Source organism: Aquarana catesbeiana, linkage group LG13 (genome assembly GCF_042186555.1).
Source record: "Aquarana catesbeiana isolate 2022-GZ linkage group LG13, ASM4218655v1, whole genome shotgun sequence".
Classification (NCBI taxonomy): Eukaryota; Metazoa; Chordata; class Amphibia; order Anura; family Ranidae; genus Aquarana; species Aquarana catesbeiana.
In genome coordinates, this window is record NC_133336.1 from 137,946,983 (window position 1) to 137,963,355 (window position 16,373).

Below are 16,373 nucleotides of genomic sequence, written 5' to 3' on the forward strand. Positions count from 1 at the left end.
CCGTTCCAGCTCCCACCAAGAGTAACTGTGAGGACTTACAGTGTTGTGGCAACACCACCACCACCAAAGGCCCAATTTTTCTGCCCCTGTTTAACAGGTGCATGTAATTACAATTCTTGATCTAATATTTCACAGCAGGGCCCGTTTCTGCGCCCACCAAGAGTAACTGTGAGGACATACAGTGTTGTGGCACCAGCACCACCACCACCAAAGGCCCAATTTTTCTGACCCTATTCAAAAGGGGCATGTAATTACAATTCTTGATCTAATATTTTACAGCAGAGCCCGTTCCTGCGCCCACCAAGAGTAACTGGGAGGGCTTACAGTGTTGTGGCAACACCAACACCTAAGGCCCCAATTTCTGCAGAGTATATAGGGCAGGCCCCTACTTTCAAACATCCAACTTACAAACGACTCCTACTTGCAAACGGAAGGAGACAACAGGAAGTGAGATGAAATCTACCCCTAGGAAGGGAAATTCTCTCCTGTAAGAGTTAATATGGGAAAATACGTGTCTCCTTTCCACTGATGCTTTATCACCAATCCTTGTTTCACTAAAAACCCCAAATTGTCAAAAAACATTTGTCATTTGTCATTGGGACAGAAAGTGAGGTAAACTCTTCTGAATAGGTGCACAGACAGCAAAGCAAATGTCACAGGGGTGATAACCCTTCCCTATGTTTTCCAAAAAGCTTAAAAATAGATTTTTTTGGCTGGAGCTACACTTTAAAAATGTACCAGTTTAAAATTACAAACAGATTCTACTTAACAACAAACCTACAGTCCCTGTCTTGTTTGCACCGCCTGTATACTGCTGTTCAGCAGGCCTGGGGCCCCACGCCTTTCCTTTTGGTAATGGACTGGGGGGGGTACCCATGCTGTTTGTCTCACTGATTTTCATCCATATTACCGGGACCGGACATTACATTAAAGCCATAAGCAGTTTTTAATGACTTTTATTACTTTAAAAATGTCATTTTGTGCAGGGACTGTTCTAAGCATTGGAAACACGCGCCACTTTACAGGCATTCTATAGACACCCCCAGGTACGATATTTAAAGTATTATTTCACTTTTTTTTTCACTTTAAGCATCATAAAATCACTGCTCCCAAAAAAATGGCCGTTTTTAAAACTTTTTTTTGCATTGATACATGTCCCCTGGGGCAGGACCCGGGTCCCCAAGCCCTTTTTAGAACAATACCATGTAAATTAGCCTTTAAAATTAGCACTTTTGATTTCGAACGTAGAATTCCCTTAGACTACAATGGGGTTCTAAGGTTCGTGCAAATTTACAGTCCGTTCGCAGGTTCTGGTGCAAACCGAACCGGGGGGTGTTCGGCTCATCCCTACTCTGCACAGATATAAACAAACAGATATAAAAAACACACACACAATCATACACACACGCTGCATTTTGCGGTCCCAATGATTTGAAAGCTACAGTTTACACCATTTTTAACACATTTCTGGACAGACCATTCAGCTACCCTACTGAAGATTCAAAAGGCTCAGGAATGTACTGCAAGTGTACAGGGTCCATATAAAAAAAGAGGGCAAGAGATAAGGAACATATTGACTTTGATGGTACACAGATCTTTTAATTTCTGTCTCTCACGCTGCATTTTACTGGCTTAAATGTTGCCCTGCTGGGGGAGAGGGTAGCCTTGTACAATGTACACAGATGATCTCATCTTGCTTTTGAATGAGACAGGGCCATTACTAAAGGGGACAATTTGGGTTCTAATGGACTTTCGTAGGATTTCTGGCCTACTGGAACAAATCTTTTCTTTTCCCGATCAAGGCCCATTGCCAGAGATATTACAGATGACACCCTGCCACTCCCATGGGTCACGAGTTTCACATATCTTGGTATACTGATGTCCTATGTCACTCTGAACTTCTTACCAGTACATACGGAATTGAAGGCAAAACTGAAGGTGTGGAGTAACTTCTTTTCTAGATTTTCTGCATTAACCAAATGAAAATGAAAATCTTGCCTAAATTTACCAGTTTCCCAGGCTGGGTACCATAAACTCACTCTGCTACAGAAACTTCCACTATACAGTAAACTAGCTACTCTTACTAGGTATAAACAAGACCAAGGACAAATCCAAGTGAAAAAACCTAGCTTAAGTTACCGACCAGCCCGCAGACAACTAATTAAACCCGTCTAACAGTATGCGTTAAAAGCAGGGGTTTAGTCTGCACACATTTGCAAATCCATGCGTAAGCCACAGAGCCTCATCACGGCACCCTGGTATCTGTGGTACCTAATATTAACTTATAAGTGTCCCCACAGTTGAGGCACATGCATTCTGATGGATAGGTGAGAGCAGGTGGACTGAAGGAGAGCCACCCCTTCTTAAAGGTATAGGGGCACACTGAACACCCAGAATACAGTATAGCACAATGTGGAAAAAACCAAGCTTAACTTATCGACCAGCCCGCAGACAACCAATTAAACCTGTCTAACAGTATGCATTAAAAGCAGGGATTTAGTCATTTGCAAATGTGCAACGCACTGATACCTTTGCAGCCTGACACCTTTGTAGCCTGACACCTTTGCAACCATTGTGCTATATGCTGGGTGTTCACTAGGGATGAGCCGAACACCCCCCTGTTCGGTTCGCACCAGAACTTGTGAACAGGCAAAAAATTTGTTTGAACACGCGAACACCATTAAAGTCTATGGGACACGAACATGAATAATCAAAAGTGCTCATTTTAAAGGCTTATATGCAAGTTATTGTCATAAAAAGTGTTTGGGGACCTGGGTCCTGCCCCAGGGGGCAAGGATCAATGCAAAAAAAAGTTTTAAAAACGTCCATTTTTTCAGGAGCAGTGATTTTAATAATGCTTAAAGTAAAACAATAAAAGTGTAATATCCCTTTAAATTTCATACCTGTGGGGTTTCTATAGTATGCTTGTAAAGGGGCACATGTTTCCTGTGTTTAGAACAGTCTGACAGGAAAATGACATTTCAAAGGAAAAAAAGTCATTTAAAACTACTCGCGGCTATTAATGAATTGCCGGTCTGACAATACACGTAAAAGTTCATTGATAAAAACGGCATGGGAATTCCCCACAGGGGAACCCCGAACCGAAATTTTAAAAAAATGACGTGGGGGTCCCCCTGAATTCCATACCAGGCCCTTCAGGTTTGGTATGGATATTAAGGGGAACCCGGCCAAAATAAAAAAAAATGGCGTGGGGTCCCCCCTTAAAATCTATACCAGACCCTTCATGTCTGGTATGGATTTTAAGGGGAACCCCACACCAAAATTAAAAAAAAACGTTGTGGGGTCCCCCCAAAAATCCATACCAGACTCTTATCCGAGGACGTAACCTGGCAGGGGACAAGAGAGCACCCCCCCCTCCTGAACCGTACCAGGCCACATGCCCTAAACATTGGGAGGGTGCTTTAGGGTAGCCCCCCAAAACACCTTGTCCCCATGTTGATGGGGACAAGGGCCTCTTCCCCACAACCCTTGCCCGGTGGTTGTGGGGGTCTGCGGGCGGGGGGCTTATCGGAATCTGGAAGCCCCCTTTAACAAGGGGACCCCCTTCTTCTCCTCAGGCTGCTCCGCATCCATGATGGCATGGCGGGAGGCTCCAGCTGTGTGATGCTTCTCTCTTCTTCTTTTTCTTCATCTTTTTCTCTTCACCTTCTTGTCTTCATCTTCTTTTCGGGCCGCTCCGCATCCATGATGGCATAGAGGAAGGCTCCCGCTGTGTGACGCTTCTCCTCTTCTGATGGTTCTTAAATAACGGGGGGGCTGACGTCACGGGGAATGCCACAGGGAAGTCCCCGTCAAGGCCTCGCTCCCCGTTATATAGGAACCGTCAGAAGAGGAGAAGCGTCACACAGTGGGAGCCTCCCTCCATGCCATCATGGATGCGGAGCGGCCCGAAAAGAAGATGAAGACAAGAAGATGAAGAGAAGAAGATGAAGAGGAAAAGATGAAGAAAACGATGAAGAGAGAAGCGTCACACAGCGGGAGCCTCCCTCCATGCCATCATGGATGCGGAGCGGCCCGAGGAGAAGAAGATAAGAAGACGCCGCGGAGGAGATGCCGGACGAGAACATCGGAGGAAGAACCAGAAGAACCAGAAGAAGAAGATGGAGGAAGAAACCGAAGGAAGATAGAAGATAGAAGAAAGGAGATAGAAGATAGAAGAAAGAAGAAGCATTTAAATAAAGGAATTGTCAAAAATTGTCTCTTGTCATTTTTAACATTTTTGACAGTTTTTTTTTAAAATGGTAGGCCCTTACCATTCCACACAGGGGGGGGGCTGGGATCTGGGGGTCCCCTTGTTAAAGGGGGCTTCCAGATTCCAATAAGTCCCCCACCCGTAGACCCCCACAACCACCGGGCAAGGGTTGTGGGGATGAGGCCCTTGTCCCCATCAACATGGGGACAAGGTGTTTTGGGGGGCTACCCCAAAGCACCCTCCCAACGTTGAGGGCATGTGACCTGGTACGGTTCAGGAAGGGGGGTGCTCTCTCGTCCCCCCTCTTTTCCTGCGGTCTGCCAGGTTGCGTGCTCGGATAAGAGTCTGGTATGGATTTTTGGGGGGACCCCACGCCGTTTTTTTTTTAATTTTGGCACAGGGTTCCCCTTAAAATCCATACCAGACATGAAGGGTCTGGTATAGATTTTAAGGGGGGGACCCCACGCCATTTTTTTTTTTATTTTGGCCGGGTTCCCCTTAATATCCATACCAAACCTGAAGGGCCTGGTATGGAATTTAGGGGGACCCCCATGTCATTTTTTTTTTAATTTTGGTTCAGGGTTCCCCTGTGGGGAATTCCCATGCTGTTTTTATCAATGAACTTTTTTGAATGACTTTTTTCCTTTGAAATGTCATTTTGCTGTCAGACTGTTCTAAACACGGGAAACATGCGCCCCTTTACAGGCATACTATAGATACCCCCCAGGTACGAAATTTAAAGGGATATTACACTTTTATTGTTTCACTTTAAGCATTATTAAAATCACTGCTCCCGAAAAAATGGCCGTTTTTAAAACTTTTTTTTGCATTGATCCATGTCCCCTGGGGCAGGACCCAGGTCCCCAAATACTTTTTATGACAATAACTTGCATATAAGCCTTTAAAATTAGCACTTTTGATTTCTCCCATAAACTTTTAAAGGGTCTTCCGCGGCATTCGAATGTGCCGTGAACACCCCAAATTGTTCGCTGTTCGGCGAACTGGCGAACAGCCGATGTTCGAGTCGAATATGAGTTCGACTCGAACTCGAAGCTCATCCCTAGTGTTCACTTATACGTTAGTGTTAGGTACCACAAATACCAGGGTGCCGTAACAGGCTCTGTGGCTTACCATGCATTTGCAAATGTGTGCAGCCTAAACCCCTGCTTTTAACGCATACTGTTAGACAGGTTTAATTGGTTGTCTGCAGGCTGGTCGGTAAGTTAAGCTTGGTTTTTTCCCTTGGATTTATCCTTGGTCTTGTTTATACCTGTTGTTAGCTTTCCAATGCTTCTTACTGCGACAGCCAGCTATAGATGGGGGCAGGTGGTGTCTTTTTTGTATCATAACCACTCTTACTAGACCTACATAGTGGGGAGGTTGGGCTATGCCAAATTTTTTTCATTATTGGTTTAAGGCAGACACTAGTAATTCAGTGCCCACACTGGAAGCCGCCATCGTTTATTTCATTTGAAGCCCTAGAATTGCTTGATTTTAAGGGAGGCGCCTCCTCTCCTTGTGTTTTTTTGATTTTAAGGGACCAAAAGCACCATGTATGTATACCCCAGCTATACTGACCACTAACAAAGCATGAAAGGCAGGATTAACTTGGCGTCCACAAGAGCCCAATTGTTTTTTCACCCTTTGGAGGAATCCAACACTACATCACATGCCCAGACAAAATTAAAACTGGAGCTGATGTTGTTCATGACTAGACACTAGTGTCCAATAATGCTCTTTGAAGCCGCTTCCCCCGCCTCTTCTCATCATTTCAGATACCTGCAAGTCTCACACACCTTCAGCAGCCAATTCCCTCAACAACAGGTTTCATGCTTGAAAGCACACAATTAGAAAAAATGCTTTGCTCTTCTTCTGAAGCTAGCCTCGACAATCTATAAAAATGCTCTTCTTGTCTCTACCACCTCCAAGACTCAAACAAAAATTGCAGTCCAGCATCCCAGCTTGTGATGTGGAGGACTGGATGGAGGTTTGGGATATGCCCTTCTGACAAATGCTATGTTGTATTGTCTCCTTACCACCTGCTTTAACCTTTTGAATCCCGCACAAGTGTACCTCAACCACATGCATTGCATGCAGGGTGCTTGAAGAGTTGCCTCATCTACTTTGAATGGGGCATGTTTGGCAGGCGTTACACCCACTGAAAGTGACACCCCTTGCCGCTGCCTCTACAGGTAAAGGGAGAGGCAGGTGGGGGTGGTAACAGCGTGGCTCACCGCTAGTGTGAATGTGCTCTAGAACATCAATAAATGTACATCACAAAACCATAGTACAGTTTGTATACTAAACAGCACATAGCATATAGAAATACAATAAACTGAACTGAAGTACAACTTCATCTTCAGCAAGACAGAACTGCAGCAGGGTTCATTGACTAAAAGAGTAGAGGCCGTGTTCTTTGCAAAGAGAATAAATGTTCACTTTGCAAAGTAAATGTTAAAGTGGAGGGCCACCCTGAAAAAAAAATTTCATCAAAAATCCTAAAAAAATAAAAAAAAAACATTTGAAAAAAATTTTTTTTTAAACTTACCTGAACCCTTGTTGCAAGGCAGTCTTCCTACTCTGTCTGTTCCTATTCCGCGGCATGTTCTGCTCCTAGCTGAGTGGCCCCGTTGCCTTCTGGGAACTGTGTGTGTTCCCAGAAAACCACGGGGCCATTCACAGATCGTTGCGCCGCTCGAGCATGCGCAGTAGGAAACTGGCAGTGAAGCCGCAAGGCTCCACTGCCTGTTTTCCTTACTTAGGATGGCGGTGCCGGGACCCCAGAACCGAGGGACGGGTCGGATATTGAGCCGCTGCGCGCCCCTGGGGGTGCGCATCACGGTGATCATTGTTGCGGTCTGTCAGACTGACACACCGCAACTCCGATCTAGGTAAAGAGTCTCTGATGGAGACTCTTTACCACATGATCAGCCATGTCCAATCATGGCTGATCATGATGTAAATAGGAAGAGCCGGTGATCAGCTTTTCCTCACTCGCGTCTGACAGACGCGAGAAGAGGAGAGCCAATCGGCTGCTCTCCTGACAGGGGGGGTCTGTGCTGATTGTTTATCAGCACAGCCCCCCCTCGGATCCCGCCCAGGGCCACCAGGGAAGCTGCCCAGGACCACCAGGATGGCCACCACACTGGACCACCAGGTATGCCCCCTAGACCCCCAGGGAAATACCAATATGTGTCCAGGCAGCTGCCAATCTGTGCCCAGGCAGCTGCCAATCAGTGCCCACTCCAATGCCTGCCAGTGCCACCAGGTATGGCTATCAGTGCCGCGTATCAGTGCCCATCAGTGCCACGTATCAGTGCCCAGCAGTGCCCAGCAGTGCCGCCTATCAGTGCCCATCAGTGCCCAGCAGTGCTGCCTATCAGTGCCCATCAGTGCCGCCTATCAGTGCCAGCCTATCAGTGCCCAGCAGTGCCGCCTTTCAGTGACCAGCAGTGCCGCCTTTCAGTGCCCATCAGTGTCGACTATCAGTGCCCATCAGTGCCAAACAGTGCCACCCATGAGTGCCCATCAGTGCCGCCTATCAATGCCCATCAGTGCTGAATATCAGTGCCACCCATCAGTGCCACCTACCAGTGCCCATCAGTGATGCCTACCAGTGCCCATCGTTAGTGCCCGTCAGTGCCCGCTCATTGGTGCCACCTCATCGGTGCCACCGTATCAGTGCCTGTCAGTGCCGCCTTATCAGTGCCCATCAGTGAAAGAGAAAACTTACTTATTTACACATTTTTTAACAGAAACAAAAGCAAAACTTTTATTTTTTTCAAAATTTTCTGTCTTTTTTTATTTGTTTAGCAAAAAATAAAAACTGTAGAGGTGTACCACCAAAAGAAAGCTCTATTTGTGGGAACAAAATTATAAAAATTTAGTTTGGGTACAGTGTAGTATGACCGCGCAACTGTCATTCAAACTGCGACAGCGCTGAAAGCTGAAAATTGGTCTGGGCAGGAAGGTGTATAAGTGCCCTGTATTGAAGTGGTTAAGGTCAGCAGCTACAGTGTTTGTAGCTGCTGACTTTAAACATTTTTTTTAGCTGGCCGGAATCCCGCTTTAATAAATAAGATGAACCTATGTTCACTTTGAATGCCCTATCATGTGCAAGGATTTTAAAAAAAAAACAAAATTGTTTTTAGCACATGATTAGGTTCACTGTATTTGCAAACAACTTTCCTGAATGAACAGTTTCTTTTCCTGGTTGGCCATTGATGCCTCATTTTTTTTTATTCAGCCAGAGAGCTGATCGAAAAAAAAATGAATGGATTCCCCATCCATACATGCAAAGGAATCCTCCCCACTGTACCACTGTATTCTGACAGCGGGACTCCTTCACTGTCAGAATACACTGATCAGTGGCTGCACCCAGCTGATCAAGAAAAAGTTTCCAACAGTCCTATTTGACAGAAGTGGATTGTTATGCCGCGTACACACGGTCGGACTTTTCGTCTACAAAAGTCCAACGGACGCTGACGGACTAAAGCTGGCTGGTAATCCGATCGTGTGTGGGCTTCTCCGGACTTTCAACGGACTTTTTCAGCCTCAAATCCGACAGACTTTAGATTTGAAACATGCTTCAAATCTTTCCGACGGACTCGAGTCCGGTCGAAAAATCCGCTCGTCTGTATGCTAGTCTGACGGACAAAAACCCACGCTAGGGCAGCTATTGGCTACTGGCTATCAACTTCCTTATTTTAGTCCGGTGTACGTCATCACGTAAGAATTCGACTGACTTTTGTGTGATCGTGTGTAGGCAAGTCTGTTCGTTAGAAAGTCCACCGCAAGTCCGTCGAAAGTCCGTCGAAAGTCTGTCGGACAGGCTGTCGGACTTTTGTAGCTGAAAAGTCCGACCGTGTGTACGCCCCATTAGATCAACTTCTGTCAAGTGGGAACTACTATAGATGGATCAAAATTTACTGATCCATGTTGAACCGGATTCATTTTGATCTATCTATGGGTAGCTTAAGTCACCAAACACATCCTATCTTACAGTGGATCTAAAACCAATTACTAAAATCTCATATCATTTTTAATATGTTAATGTAATCTCAAAAGTCATTTTTCAGTCTTCTTTACATCTGCTGTTTTCATTTAAATTATAACTGGTAATCTTGCCATGAAGGCCCTCGTTATGCCATCAAAAAGTCCACCCTGGAACACATGCATGTAGGCGATAGTTGGCTGCAAAGAGACCAGAGAGCTAAGATGCAAAAAAGTATAAAACAGAATATTCTAAAAGGGAATGGGGAAGGTTTCTCAACTTTTTTACCTCAGAGGAACCCTGTCTCAGGAAACCCCTGCTAAAATGCAATTATCTGGTATCAGTAAGGTGTATTCTACCCATACAGACAGCTGAAAAGAACATTGGTGTCATACAACTCGCTTTGCCAAGTGGTGTTGGACCTGAAATTATGTAGGCACCACCAAATGGGAGATCAATCAGCCACAGCTCAAGGAACGCCTGGCAACCTCTGGAGGAACCCTAGGGTTCCATGGGTCCTTGGTTGAGAATGGCTGGTTTGGACCTACTTTAATATTATTTATTATTCCTATTATGTACTGAGTAAAATATATTGCATCGCTGCACACAATTGTTTACATTGTTTCTGATATACAGTATCCCCTCAGACTAATTTCCTCGACATAGATAAACAAACATGCACTATGGCAACTTTTTTCATCATACATCTATAAACCTATCATTACATCTTTGGAACATGGAAGGAAAGCAAAAGACCTGGAGGAAACAAGTAAATAACCTGACAAAACATGTAGACCTCACAGACAAATTGCTCTCAATTTCATTAAGCGAAGGTGACCAGATTTTTTATTGGCAAATAAAATTTAGTTTATTTTAAATTTATAAGCATATTTTCCTCAAATTATATATGCAGTGTATGTGGTATGTGTTTATGGAATGATTGTATAATATATACGTTATTTTTTACATTTCATCCATGAGATTAAAAAAAAAGATATTTCTTATTTTTTGAGATATCACTACCAAATGTTATGAAGATAAGATAGAGAAAAAACAGAGTGCAGAGTTCAGGAGTGCGCTACTTACAGAGTGCAGCGTTCAGGAGTGCATTACATAAAGAATGCAGAGCTCAGGAGTGTGCTACATAAAGAATGCAGGGCTCAGGAGTGCGCTACATAAAGAACGCAGGGCTCAGCAGTGTGCTACATAAAGAATGCAGGGCTCAACTGTGCCCATCTTTGCAACCTGACCAGTGCCCATCAATGCAGCCTCACCAGTGCCCATGAATGCAGCTCCACCAGTACCCATTAGGGATGAGCTTTGAGTTCGAGTCAAACCCATGTTCGACTCGAACATCGCATGTTCGACCATTCGTCGAATCGTGAACGTTATGGGCCGTTTGCGCCAAATTGCGTCACGGCCCATAATTCACTGCGGCATCGCAGTGCATTGGTGGCTAATGATTGGCCAAGCATGCACTATGACCCACATGTTTGGCCAATCACAGGGCCGTCTGTACAGAGAGCCGTAATTGGCCAAAGCCAGGGTGACTTTGGCCAATTATGGCTCAGGGGGTTTAGTACACGCCCCACACTATATAAGGCCGCCTGTGTGGCAGCCTTGTGTAGTATTTTGCGGCGGCGGAGAGATAGACAGAGCGACAGTCTCATTTGATTTAAGTTGGATAGAGTTGGTAGGCGAGTCAGTTAGCTGCACTTACAGTGTATTGTGTATATATATGCATCCTAGGTGTTTTGTGTATATATATATATATATATATATATATATATATATATATATATATATATATATATATATATATATATATATATATATATATATATATATATGTATATATATATATATATATATATACTGTATTCAGTTTAGCTAAATCCGTTCCTGCTATTCTCTTCCTACTGACAGGCAGGCAGGTGTTTTTACAGTATTTACAGCTACCTGAAGAAAATTGCTGGTGTTCTTCTGATCCTATTAGTACCACAGGCAGGCAGCTACAGTAATTACAGTTGGTGTAGTGGGTCCTCTGCACAGTGTGCACCTAAAGCTAGGTGAAGAAAATTGGTGATGTTCTTCTGATCTTATTATTACCACAGGCAGCTGCAGTATTTACAGTTAGTGTAGTGCGTCCTCTGCACAGTGTGCACCTAAAGCTACCTGAAGACAATTGCTGTTGTTCTGATCCTATTAATACCACAGGCAGGCAGCTGCAGTATTTACAGTTAGTGTAGTGCGTCCTCTGCACAGTGTGCACCTAAAGCTACCTGAAGAGAATTGGTGGTGTTCTTCTGATCCTATTAGTACCGCCAGCAGGCAGCTGCAGTATTTACAGTTAGTGTACTGCGTCCTCTGCACAGTGTACACCTAAAGCTACCTGAAGACAATTGCTGTTGTTCTGATCCTATTAATACCACAGGCAGGCAGCTACAGTATTTACAGTTAGTGTACTGTATCCTCTGCACAATGTGCACCTAAAGCTCCCTTGAGAAAATTGGTAGTGTTCTTCTGATCCTATTAGTACCACAGGCAGGCAGCTGCAGTATTTACAGTTAGTGTACTGCGTCCTCTGCACAGTGTTCACCGAAAGCTACCTGAAGACATTTGCTGTTGTTCTGATCCTATTAATACCACAGGCAGGCAGCTACAGTATTTACAGTTATGCCCTGTACACACGGTCAGACTTTCCTACGGAATACGTGCGATCGGAGCTTGTTGTCGGAAATTCCGACACTCTCTTCTTCTTTATAATGCTAGAAGAATGAATTTGTTTTGCTGCTCATATTCACACAGAGTTCTCACACACTTCTTTCTTTATTATTTCTCGTGATTTCATGAATATAATATTTTTATTTGTCATATCTACCGAAAACAATTTTATTTTTTATATTTATTTATTTTGTATTATTTGTTGTTTTTTTTAAATCCAGATCTCCTGTTTTTTTTTGTTGTTTGTTTTTTGATTATCTCCAGAATTGTTTTGAGTGTGTTTTGTATGTCAAGTTACCACAACACCATTATTATCTTGTTTTTTTTAATCTCAAGGAGGTTGGTTGTTGTTGGTGTCCCTTGCTAATTTCACATTGCATTTTGGAAATGTACCTGCTTCCTTACAAACAAACTGTCCTTTTTGAAGGAAAACACACATAGGCAAGTATTAGTTCAAAAAAATACCTTTCTTAAGGGTTCCTAACCAAATAAAGAGGGAAGCAACGCTGGAGAAACCGCAGAAATTGGTGAAGCCTTTGGCCCCCAGGGCACACATCAACTATTTTCAGGCAAAATTGGTGGCCTGAGGAGTCCTTATCTAAGGGAGTACAATCTGGTCCAGAAGTCCAAGAGATCATGAACAGCAGCAGATGACATCTATGTCCCCAGGCTGTGGTCATACAAGAGCCTGCATCTTTTGTCAGACCACACTGAACCCAAGCCATCACTTTCTTGTCTTCCTTCCACTCTTCCTTCCAGGCTGTGGCTGTGGTGTTGGAGGTGTGGCAGGAGGAGGAGGATGATGCAACTCACACAGGTGGGTATTGGGTGTGATTTGGGCCCTCAACCCCTTATTTAATGTTTTATAAATGATTTCCTCACACATGAGGCGTTGGCCCTCCTCCATGTCCTGCAGTTTGGTGGCAGCCATGGAGGCAAAGACCTCTTCACGAGTGTGGGTGGCTCTGAGGGACGCAGAAGCCTCCTGAATCAGCCGTAGCGATGACTCCTCCACTTTACTCTTCTTCCTAGGTCTTTTGTTTGGAAGGCAGAGGGGAGGAACCTGTGATTCTGTTAGGCTCCTACTGGGCCTGGCCACCTCCTGGCTGACACTAACCCCTGTCTCATCCTGGTTGCCACTTACCCCCACCTCCTCCTGGCTGCCACTAACCCCTGCCTCCTCCTGGCTGCCACATTCCACAGTCTCCTCCTGGCTGAAGTTTTCCTGTGTATGAAAAAGGGACATAGTTTTAGTTTTTTCTTCATCAATCACACACAATTTTCATCTCATGACTGTTGCAAATTGAATGTTATTAAATAGAAAAGACTATCATTCTGAGCCCAGCATATTTCATTCTTGTCCCAATTATTTTTGCCCACTACTGTCTATTGATATGTTAATGCCTTTATTAACTCAGCAATTAGTGATCAATAATAACATCTAGGAAACATAATTTATGTTTTGCTGAGAAATATGTAGAACAATGCTATACCTGACTCAAGCTGGGCTCCTCCACTTCTTCCTGTCTGGAAGTCCCAGGTTGGACATCGGAAGCCTCAGCTGGGGTGGAAGATAGGGTGGAAGGAAGAGTGGAAGGAAGAGTGGAAGGTAGGGTTGAGAGTGATTACCTGACTTCAGTCTGGTCTGACAGAAAACGAAGTATCTCATAGTACCACAGCCTGGGGACATAAACGTCATCTGCTGCTGCCCCTGATCTCTGGGAATCCTGGACCATCTTGCGCTCCCTAAGATATGTGCTCCTCAGGCCACCAATTTTGGCTTTTAAATAGGGGATGGTTACCGTGGGGACCACCGGCTTCACCAACCCCAGCAGTTTCTCCAGCGCTGCCTGCCTCTTTTGTTTATGATTATAATGCAGGTGTTTGACCTGCCACAGATAGGGCAGCTCCCTGTATTTATCTATGAACAGGGGGAGGAAGTTGTGATCATTGAAGTCATCTCTGCAAGACACAACACAAGACAAACCCTAATGTCAGGCTAAACTCTCCTAATCTTGTCCCAACATAGGCCTCAATCTATAAGCAGTATAGGCCCAAGTTAAAATTGTAACTTCATTATCACGATCGGCGCTTCCGATACTCCTTCCTCCGCTCACAGATCGTACGTACGACGTATTACGCTTTATATACACTGCGCATGCGTGAAACTCTGCCCACCCCTGACGTTCTTTCTAGTCTATTCCCCGCCCCTTCTCTTTCGGCACAGTGGGGGAGAGCACATGGCGGAGACAGAGCAGGTGCATAATAATAGCAGCATTGAGGAGGAGGAAAGCCCGGAGCCAGAAACGTCACAATCCCGGAGGAGATTTAAGGCCTCAAATATGGCCTTTGTAGAGATGGTGGAGATGGTGGACATATTGAAAAGGGCCAACTATTATGGGAAGTATGGACCTTACCCCAACCCAAATGTCAGAAAGGCCAAGATCATGGCTAAAGTTGTGAAGGGTCTGCACAGAAATTTTGGGGTACGATGATCCAAGGATCAACTGAGGAAATGGTGGTCGGACCTCAAATTAAGGGAGTATAGAAGGATCAGGAGAGTGCTGCAAAAAAGTAAGTAGTTGTCCTGTGTTCCTATTCCTTCTTTTTATTTTTTTCGTGCTGCTCCATGTGCTTTTCTTTACTGTTTTACAGCTTAAAATGGCAACTTTCATGTTCATGGGCACATTAATCGTTCGTAGGAAACATTGTTTGTTCGGCCACTAAAATACAATGTTTTGGCCAGAGGCAGTTCAATATCACTTTTCTGGCCCACTTTCTATTAAAAAAAGTTTGTTGTCTAGATGGGTTTGTAACTAGAATGAAATGCAAACTAGATTCTGTGTAAGGAGAGGACACTCAGCAGCTGTTTACACATCTGGACGCTGGAGCACTAATGTGGGACAAAAGAACACCCTTTTTATTAGGGGGCCCACACAGGTGCTCCAGTGTATACTATAGGGGTGTCTCCATCTGTGAAGCTTGCACAAAACAGGTAAGTATTCAAGCTTTACAAAGGACAAAAAAAGATTCTTCAGCTTGGAAATCCAAAACAGACAATTGTACCCCACTTCCAAGCAATGTTTCATATTCCTATTTCTGCCATCAAATATCTGTGTGCGAAGTATACCTATTTTTGTTCACATAGGCGATTAAAGACTCGGTGGACACCACTCATCAGAGGACACCAGGGACTCCACACCTCAGGAAGAAGGGGAAATCCCCCAAACCCAACCAGAGGAGGAGGAGAGAGACGTTGTAAAAATTGTCACCACAACAGGTGAGTGTCTGCGACCACAGCCTCAGGTAATAGATGGATGCCTGCATATTTATAATACATGGTGGGTTTTTTTTGGTTTTTTTTGTAGGTGATTGGGATGTTGTGGAAGAGGAATGCCATTTCACCAGTGAAAATGCCCAGATCTTCATCGGGGAGATAATGGGGTGTAATAGAGATTTAGAAAACCTAAAGGAAAACATCAATGATGTTCAAAACAAAATGAAGAACATCATTGATGTTTTAGGAAGAAAACACCCAGAAATCCCTAAATTTCTTCAGCTTTTTTTTTTAATGACTAATTTTTTACGTATTTTAAAATCCAAATTTAGAAGATGCACACAGTGTGTCAACATGTGCTATCTGCCATCACGGGAGATCAATGCACACGTTTTGTGGGTGCAACCCCTTCCTCGATAATAAAGTAGCTGAGAGGAAGGGGTTGCACCCACAAAACACGTCCATTGATCCCCCATGATGGCAGCTAGCACATGTTGACATTAGGCAATTTGTGTGCATCTTCTAAGTTTGGCTTTTACAGGGGTGACATCACCCCATCTGCTGAACGCAATATAAAACACACTTTGTACATACTCATGTCTGATATTGCCTTCACTTTATAAAAGTTGAACTTTGTAAGTTCCAGAGTTGTGTATTGTTTTATGGTTTTAAACATGCCTGTTTTACCTATAAAAGGCCATTTATCATTAATGTGACCTAAAAAAATGTTATACAACAAACATTTTGGTTTGTTCAAAAACCCTTTTATAAACGCACATGTGATTGTGCTTTGATTAAAAAGTATGATAATCAATAATGTGTGGCTTCTTCTTTCAATGCTCAAAAGCATTTTTTTGGAGTAAAGTTGGTGTTTTCAGTGGCAATGGGGGTTATTTACTAAAGGAAAATCCACTTTGCACTACGAGTGCAGTTTCAGTGCAGTCTCAAGTGCACTTGTAGTGCAAAGTGTATTTTCCTTTAGTAAATAACACCCAACAGTGCTTTCTAATTTTACACAATCACGCCATTTTCATGACTCCCCAAATTTCAGTCATGGTGCTGAAAATTATTAATATTTTTGTCAGTAATGCATTACATACATTAACAACAAAAACAAGGTGTGTGTGTAGCAGACCCACAACATAATAATAGTAGTTAGCCGAAGA